The sequence below is a fragment of the Rhinoderma darwinii genome, unplaced genomic scaffold (genome assembly GCF_050947455.1).
Source record: "Rhinoderma darwinii isolate aRhiDar2 unplaced genomic scaffold, aRhiDar2.hap1 Scaffold_94, whole genome shotgun sequence".
In the NCBI taxonomy this organism is placed as follows: Eukaryota; Metazoa; Chordata; class Amphibia; order Anura; family Rhinodermatidae; genus Rhinoderma; species Rhinoderma darwinii.
This window is the reverse complement of record NW_027464514.1, coordinates 151,462-159,424: the sequence shown is the minus strand read 5'-3', so window position 1 is coordinate 159,424 and position 7,963 is coordinate 151,462. Positions and strand designations below refer to the sequence as shown.

General features: G+C 41.6%; 1 long non-coding RNA gene across 2 annotated transcripts; it reads right to left on the bottom strand.

Moving 5' to 3' along the window:
- Window positions 1-66: 66 nt before the first annotated feature.
- LOC142733345 (uncharacterized) lies at window positions 67-5,782 on the bottom strand. Of its 2 annotated transcripts, none has more exons than XR_012880020.1 (4): window positions 5,607-5,782; window positions 3,611-3,747; window positions 2,678-2,966; window positions 67-401 (listed from the first exon to the last, which is right to left on the bottom strand). It is a non-coding gene; the product is annotated as an uncharacterized LOC142733345 (long non-coding RNA). The 2 variants fall into 2 exon arrangements; XR_012880021.1 differs by having other exon boundaries at window positions 2,678-2,962.
- Window positions 5,783-7,963: the final 2,181 nt, after the last annotated feature.

Sequence of the window (7,963 nt, the reverse complement as noted above, 5' to 3'; positions counted from 1 at the left end):
GAATTGAGTATTTCTCTAGCTGTGACCATCTCATGACTATCACCACATATGGCGCATCCTGCGCACTGACAATTACTAAGCCTCTCCATATTTCTCAGCATTTTCTGCTCCTTTACCCTGGGATCATATAGTCAGAAGTAACATATAAGTTCTCTCCTCACTGTTCAGACGTCATGGGTTTTCTGCTAGGATGGACACGCCAGTATTTACAATGTGTCTCTTCTTCTAGATGTTTGTAGGAATCTTCTTGTAGCCAGGATCTCCTTCTCTGTGCTGGTTGGTGTCTTCTAGATGTTGAAGGTGGTCATCTTCTAGGTATATGCAGGAATCTTCTAGCTGCTAACTGGGGTCTACGTGTTGTCAGGACTCTTTAAAATCTCAAAGACTGGGATAAAGATCTCCTGAAAAAAAAACAAGAAAAATATTTTGAGACCAAAAACTACAAATATATAACCTACAAAGAAATTGATGCTACCAAAAAAAGTGTAGAAAATGGAAAAAATCGTTATTGGAATAACAATGAAAAGCTACATGTCAATACAATTAAATGAAAAAGACTCCACAAGACTCTACAGAAGAAAAGGACAGCTCATTGTGTGACTCACAAAGAAAATAAGAATTAGATAAGACCCCATGGCTGCACAGACCTGCGTAATGTAGGTCATATATAAATACCAAATGGTATGGAATAAACAACTATACAGTGCAAAAAAGCAGTCAGCGCATAAGTAAGAGCAAAAATGAATCAACTATTAAACAAGTATGGAGGGATATAACATACCCATAATAAGGTTGTTCAGGAGCACCAACACAGGGAGTGCCCACCCAGACGCACGTTTCAGCGCTAAATGCCTTCATCAGGGGGTGGCGCTGATAGTACACACACAGTATTTAAATGAACGCTAGCCAATGGTGCTTAAATATATCCAGGTGATATATATATATATATGCCCATAAATCAGATCAGTGCACTCACTGTTTACTATTGGTGGCAATATGTGGTCGAGTACATGGCCGGACTCCAGAAACGGCAATAACGAGACACTGGGGCGGAAACACATCAGCGCGTCACCTGACGCGGTCACGTGTGTCAGCAACCCAGCGTGTCATGGGTGACGAATCGGAGGCCGGTCAATCACAACCAATCAGAATGCAACCAGTGATTGAAGGCATGAAAAGCATTCAGAAGGATATTAACCCTGTACGGGCAGTCCAATAGCGATACACTTCATGTCTGCAAGTCTAAACCCAAAATACAGAGAGACAAGATAGTTATACAGATATATTGCAGATGTATCATACAAATACATATAAATATATGGCCACAAAGTGATGTGTGATGAAGAGTGTCAACGTGTAGGGAGTAATCAAGTGTGGAACATTATTATCAATTATAATGTGTGAAAAAAGACCAATATATACGTGCCAAAAAGGAACAATCCAGTGCACAACCTGAACATAGTAGGTAAGTGACAGGTAAGAAATGATATTAAACACAATAAAGTGTTGTTTATATAGAACATGTGTAAGTAAAAGAGTGAAAAGGTAATAAATGTATGGTGACAAAATAAAAGAAATACAAAACGAAAAATAAAATAGTGTGAATAGGCGTGTGCGATGAAAAAAGAAGAAAAAAACAACGTGTGTATTATGCATCAAAAAATAAAATGGACTACAAGTGCCAGCACAAAGCAGATTTTAGTTACATGTCGATATATCTAATACAACAAGCCTCAAAGGTGCAGAATATAATATGCAGTGATCTGCAGACAGAGCCCGCTTTTCTATTGTTTGTGAAGATGATCAGAAGTAGGAAATCATTGCTGAGGATGAAGATCATGACAACCCGAAAATTGCACAGTTGACATAGTCAACACAGGCAGCGTAAACCATATATATCTAATCTGTATACATAAATAAAGAAATGTAGATCAAAATAAGAACATAAAATCAAAATAAGAACATAAAATCAAAAATACCCAACTAAAAGCTTTGGTAGCAGTCAGAGAAATGCAGCAACACCAATGTTCTCATTGACACCCCTCGGTGTGTTGTCTTAAGCCTCCATATCCACTTGCATTCTGATTGCAAAAGCCTCTTTTTACATCTCGTCCTCGCATATCAGTATTGATGTGATCTATTCCCTTCACTCTCACAAGTCTAGAGTTACACGCATGATGTAGGTGAAAATGTTGTGGAATCGTCTTCAGCTGTTCCATATACTCTACTGGTTTGGCATTTTCAATGTCTCTAACATGTTCTCTTACGCGAAAGCGCAATTCTCGGGTTCTCATGCCAATATACATTTTAGGGCAAGGGTAAGTTGCATGATAGATCACACCTGTAGTGCCACATGTAATTGGCCATGTGATCTTAACATTTTTCAACCCACTTGAGTCAACAAAACCTTGAGAGCGTTCAATATTAGGGCAACTAATACAGTCGCCGCAAGGGTTACAACCCCACTTAGGACCAATCTTTCCAAAACATTTACCCGGTTTTTCCACTGTTCGGTAACTGAACTATTGCGTCACGTAAAGAACGCGCTCTACATGGTGCAACAGCAAGATAATTTGGTAGTACTTTCTGTAGAATTGGATCATTGAGGAGCATCGGCCAAAATGTGTTTGAGGTGTCCCTCATTTCTGACCAAATGATACGTGTTCGTAAATCTTACCTTAGGAGAAATTCCTTATTTTTAGTTACAGTTTGTAATAGCTGTGCACGAGGGGGAGCTGTGCACGTGGTCGTCAATGGGCTTTATTAACATTGCGGCGGCAGCAGCCCTGTTGAGCAAGTCTCTTTCTTAACTCAGTCGTGCGGTATTTGAAATCTTCATGAGTTGAACAAATTTTCTTAACACGCAGTAATCGTCCAGTTGGTATAGCTTCGATGGTGTGGCGGGGATGTGAAGACGTGGCATGAAGAAATGAGTTTGTTGATGTCTCTTTACGATGCAAATCTGTCTGGAGACAACCATTATGGTTACTTTTAGTTAGTATGTCCAAAAAAATCTATCTCAACATGATTCCACTTGCATGTTAATTTAATGTTACGTGTATTATAGTTAAATACACTGATGAATTCCATTAATTCATCCGAAGTCCCCTGCCAGATCATGAAGATTTCATCAATGAACGGGCCCAGAAAAGGAGCTGGTTCATTGATATCTCATGATCTGGCAGGAATAGGTCCCTCTCCCACAGCCCCAGGAACAGTTTGGCATATGAGGGTGCACAGGCTGCCCCCATTGCCGTGCCCTGGAGTTGCAGGTAGAAGGACCCATTGAACGTGATAAAAATTGTGTTTGAGAACAATGTCCGATAGGGTTAGCAACAACTCTGAAAAGTCTTTCCTATATTGCTCATATGCAAAAAGGTGGCCACTGCATGCAACCCATCCGAATGCTGGATGCCGATATATAGTGACTCAATGTCACAAGTTACCAAAATATGTCTGTCATCTAAATGAATCTCTTCAATTTTCAACAACAAATCTGCAGAGTCGCACAGATACGAAGGTAGACATTCCACTAATGGTTTTAAATGGTGGTCGACCCATTTGCACACCTTCTGAGTTAACCCCCCGGTACACAATATAATTGGCCTACCTGGAGGGTCCTTATGAATTTTGGGTAGTAGAAAAGGCGTCTGTATCGTTGGCTCAGTCACAATCAGTGCCTCCATTAGGGACTTGGAGAGGACTCCGGCATCCATACCATCTTGTAGAATGTGGATCATCTTTGCTCTAAAGGATAATAAAGAATTGTATGTTAACCTTCTACAACAAGTGGAGTTTTTATTTAGTTTTTTTTTAATTGATGTATTTTTTATTTTTCCAAACATAACAAACAAGCGAACAACAATTCAACAATATGTCCCATGGCAATAGCATCTCTGAACACATATCATTATTTTGCATATTATCTAATCTACAATTTGTATAAATTACTTCAAATGATCCTAGTTGGAGCGAGGACAGAATTAGAGATTTTAGCCCAAAGACAAATTGAAAAAGTGTCAATATTCATAGGAGATGAAACACACTAAATAAACCATAAAGAAGGGGGAAGGGAAGTATAGAGGGGGAGGGGGAAGAGGATGGACACGTGTATCCCCATCGTTACCGTGATTCAATACAGATATTTAAGGAATCAGATCATGATTGGTGTCACACCAGACAGCTGATGCTCCAGATACCAAGTTGTGGAGCCAAAGCATGCAATCAGTTTTTGTTTTATATGAAGTGGTAAGAGAGGTATAAAGTTCTCCCACAACTTAAAAAAGGCTTCAGTTTTGTGCTCTTTTCGATGGGAGGTTTCCACCCAATCCATTCGGAAAAGATAAGATATATTTTCTAGGGAAATACGATGTGTGGGGGGTGTATTATTTATCCAAACCTGGAGAATGGCCTTCCTAGCAGCCGCAGAGACATAGTATAACAGTTGTTTGTGATGTTTCGGGATAAAGAGCATGGAAGGTGGCAGTATCCCAAAGAGACCCCACTTTTGGGTTGAGGAGCATGGTATGGACAGGGTGTTCGACACAAAATATTGTATATTTCGCCAAAAGTCAACAATAGTTGGGCATAACCAGAGACAATGTAATTGCGGTGCTCCACACTTTAAACACGAATGGTCAGAGGAGTTACCCATGAGAAAGCCCCTATAAGCGGACACGTCAGCCCTATGGGCTATTGTAAAAGACATCTCCCAGGACATGGCTGATGGGAGGTATTTGGCAGCCATAGTTACAGATGATAGGACATCGTCATGAGTTGTTTGATCTAAGTGGTCAACCCAGTAAGATACGCCTGATCTCGATTTAGTGTAGTCCAATGGCTGTCTTAAAACTTTATAATAGGTAGTGATTAGTCTTTTTCGGCATTGATGAAATGGAGTTAAATGACAGAAGAAGTCATCCCAGTCTTGGTCTTGTAAGTGTCTAATGACCTTGTGAGCATAGCTACAGGCCTGCATGTAATAAAATGGGTGTTGGCCCAAAAAATCATATTGTATACGTAGTTCATTAAATGAGTATGGACGACGAGTGAGCATGTTAGTTATCTGATTAATACATGTCAACCCCTCCCCCCCAACCCATCCACGAAAAACCACATGGGGGTTGGCATTTTGGAAGTCAAAGTTATGGACCCAAGGAAGAAGTAGGAAAAATCTAGGGTTTAAACCTAAGTGTTGCCTGACCTTGGTCCATGTTTCCAGGAGGACATGACTAGGGGGTTAGCCCATTCATCAGGTGATAGAGCCGAGTAGGGTGTGTGTAAGAGGCATGTTAAGGAAATGGGTTTTGAAAATTGTTGGTCCAATGTAGAATCAGAAAAGCAGGAGCTACCAGTTATCCAATCTCCAATCACTCGTAGTTGAGCTGCCATATTGTATAAGTGAATCTGTGGAAAATTAATCCCTCCATTTTCATGATGTTGCTGCAATATGCATAGGCTCACTCTTGGTCTCTTTTGGTTCCAAATGTAGCCTCAAAAGAGAGTATTCAGCCGCCTAACGTCAACTGGTCTCAAGTATATAGGCAAGGATTGTAGTAAGTATAACAATTTAGGGAAGACAACCATTTTTAATAGATTAGCCCTACCTAAAAATGATAGAGTAAAGTGCCTCCAAGCCATGAGTTGGGATATTCCCCCTTCTTGGTGAAAGAGTTTCTCAAATATTCGCAATGTTTCTCGTTCCTCAACTGCCACAAATAAATCGTCTTCCTCTTTAAAATACCATTTCTTAAAGATCAAAGATTGTGCAAAAAATTGCAGATCTTTTACTGCTGAGAAAAGATCAAAACAGGAGGCGGGAGAAAAGGTCAAGACTTTGTCAAACAGTGTGACGTCACCTATAGATAATTGATGCATAGAAATGTTAATGACCTTCTTGTGATGTCTTGGATTTTGTTCCAATCCCTTATTCATTTTTCTCCTACTGTTGGACGACTGATTTTAGTTCTGTTTTCTTTTGTATCTTGGTAAGTCACGTGTAGAACTCACGCTACTACATAATGTCATATCATGGTGACCGCTCTGTGATGACAAAGATCACATAGAAGAGGAAAGACTCAGTGATTACCATTTTGTCTCCAATTCCATCAATATATTTTCTTCTGTTGAAAATCATTATTATCACATATCAATTTCTTTGTTTTTCTGCTCTCCATTTCTTTTCTCCAGACGAGGCATTGTTGATCCAATTGTGTTTTAAATGTTTCTAAGTCCTCTTTGGACATCTCTGCTTTTAATTTTTGCTGGATCTTTTCCAGCTCGTTATCCCTGTTTTCTAATGAGGTGTTATTGGGTCCAATAAGAAGCTCCATCACTTTAAATGAACACGCACTGCAGTTCTCCTCCCATTTAGATGGAAAATTCACATCTTGGAAATGATGGGAAAACTTGTATGCGTAACCCCCTCGGTATAAGGTTCTGTTGGAGATAATTTGCTAGGAATGCTCGGTTCCACCAAACTTTCATTCTTTTATTTACAAGGCTTTTGAAGGAGTTCTGTGGCTCCCTAATATTTCTCTGACTGCCAACACCTGTGGCTGTGGAGTCCTCTTTAACCAGCCATGACTGTTCTCTGGCTCTAAAATCCATAGTTGGGTTTCTGGCACTATCTGTAAAAACACAGAAAACAAACTGATAAATAATCCAAAAAGACAGCGAGGATCTGAAATCCCAAATGCAGGTGCACGGCCTTTATTACTAGTAAGGGGGGATCCTAGGGTGATGTCCTGAGCACATCAATATATATATATGTATAGAAGGTAGAAATTCGAGGCACTCACCGCTGTTTCTGTAACTTCCGACCATGTCATCAAGAAGTGACCAGGAAGCAGCATGAGCACAAAAAGCTATAACTGGGTTTGGGGGCAGCGGCGGATAATCGTTAGGAAGGCTCGGGCAGCCGACCAAGGCTCCCAGGGGGCCCATGGCTGCCAAGCCCATAACATTTATTGGCTGGGCTGCACGGGCCCCCTCAAGCCCATTGGCGCCTAGAACTGGAGGGGGCCCCGATGCTAGTGACAGCCACATTCACTTGTATCTGCATCCTCAGGACGCAGATATGAATTAATGATATAGGCTTCAGGCCAAGTTAGGACTGCAGCCTATAAGGTGCTGGGAAGACTCCCTGGGCAGGCCGCCGTGATGACGTAACTGCATCACGCTGATATGAGCATGCGTTCTGCCTGGAGACAGTGCAGCGCACCGTCCGTCGCGGGAACGGGGCAAGGTAAGTACAATGTTTTGTTTTGGAGGCAATATATATGGCAATATACAGGGGGGTGATTGCTGTGTAGCACTACATACAAGGGGAGCGGGGATATGTGGCACTATATACAAGGGGAGAGGGGGCTGTGTGGCACTATATACAAGGGGAGGGGGGATGTGTGTGAAGCTATCTACAGGGGCTGTGTGTGTGATGCTATCTACAGGGGCTGTGTGTGGCGCTTTCTACGGGGGCTGTGTGTGTGGTGCTTTACTTTACCTTCTGTGAGTCACTAGATTTATAGAGAATCTGTCTCCTCTCCTGACATGTTTTTTATAGGAAATCCTTGTCTTTCACAAAATATCTTTGTGCAGTCCAGGACTGATAGACAATTGCGTGTTACCATTCCCCTTGTCAGGAGGATGTGTCCCTGCACAGTGTAATACTGTCAGTATGTAGGGATGCAGCCCTTTGACAAGGGGAATCGTAACATCCATCTGTTAATGCTTGCACAAAAAGGTAGTGGCAGGGCGGCGGAGGAGTAGGGGGGCCCCATGTTTGGGTAACAGCCCAGGGCCTATGGCCTACTTAATACGCCACTGTTTAGGGGGCCTCGTTCTGGAGATAGGCGCCGGTCACAGAGGTGGGACTCCCATCTATCTGACATTTATGACATATCCTGTGGAGATGTCATAAATGTCCTTCATGGGAAAACCCATTGAAGGGGATAGACAAATCTTA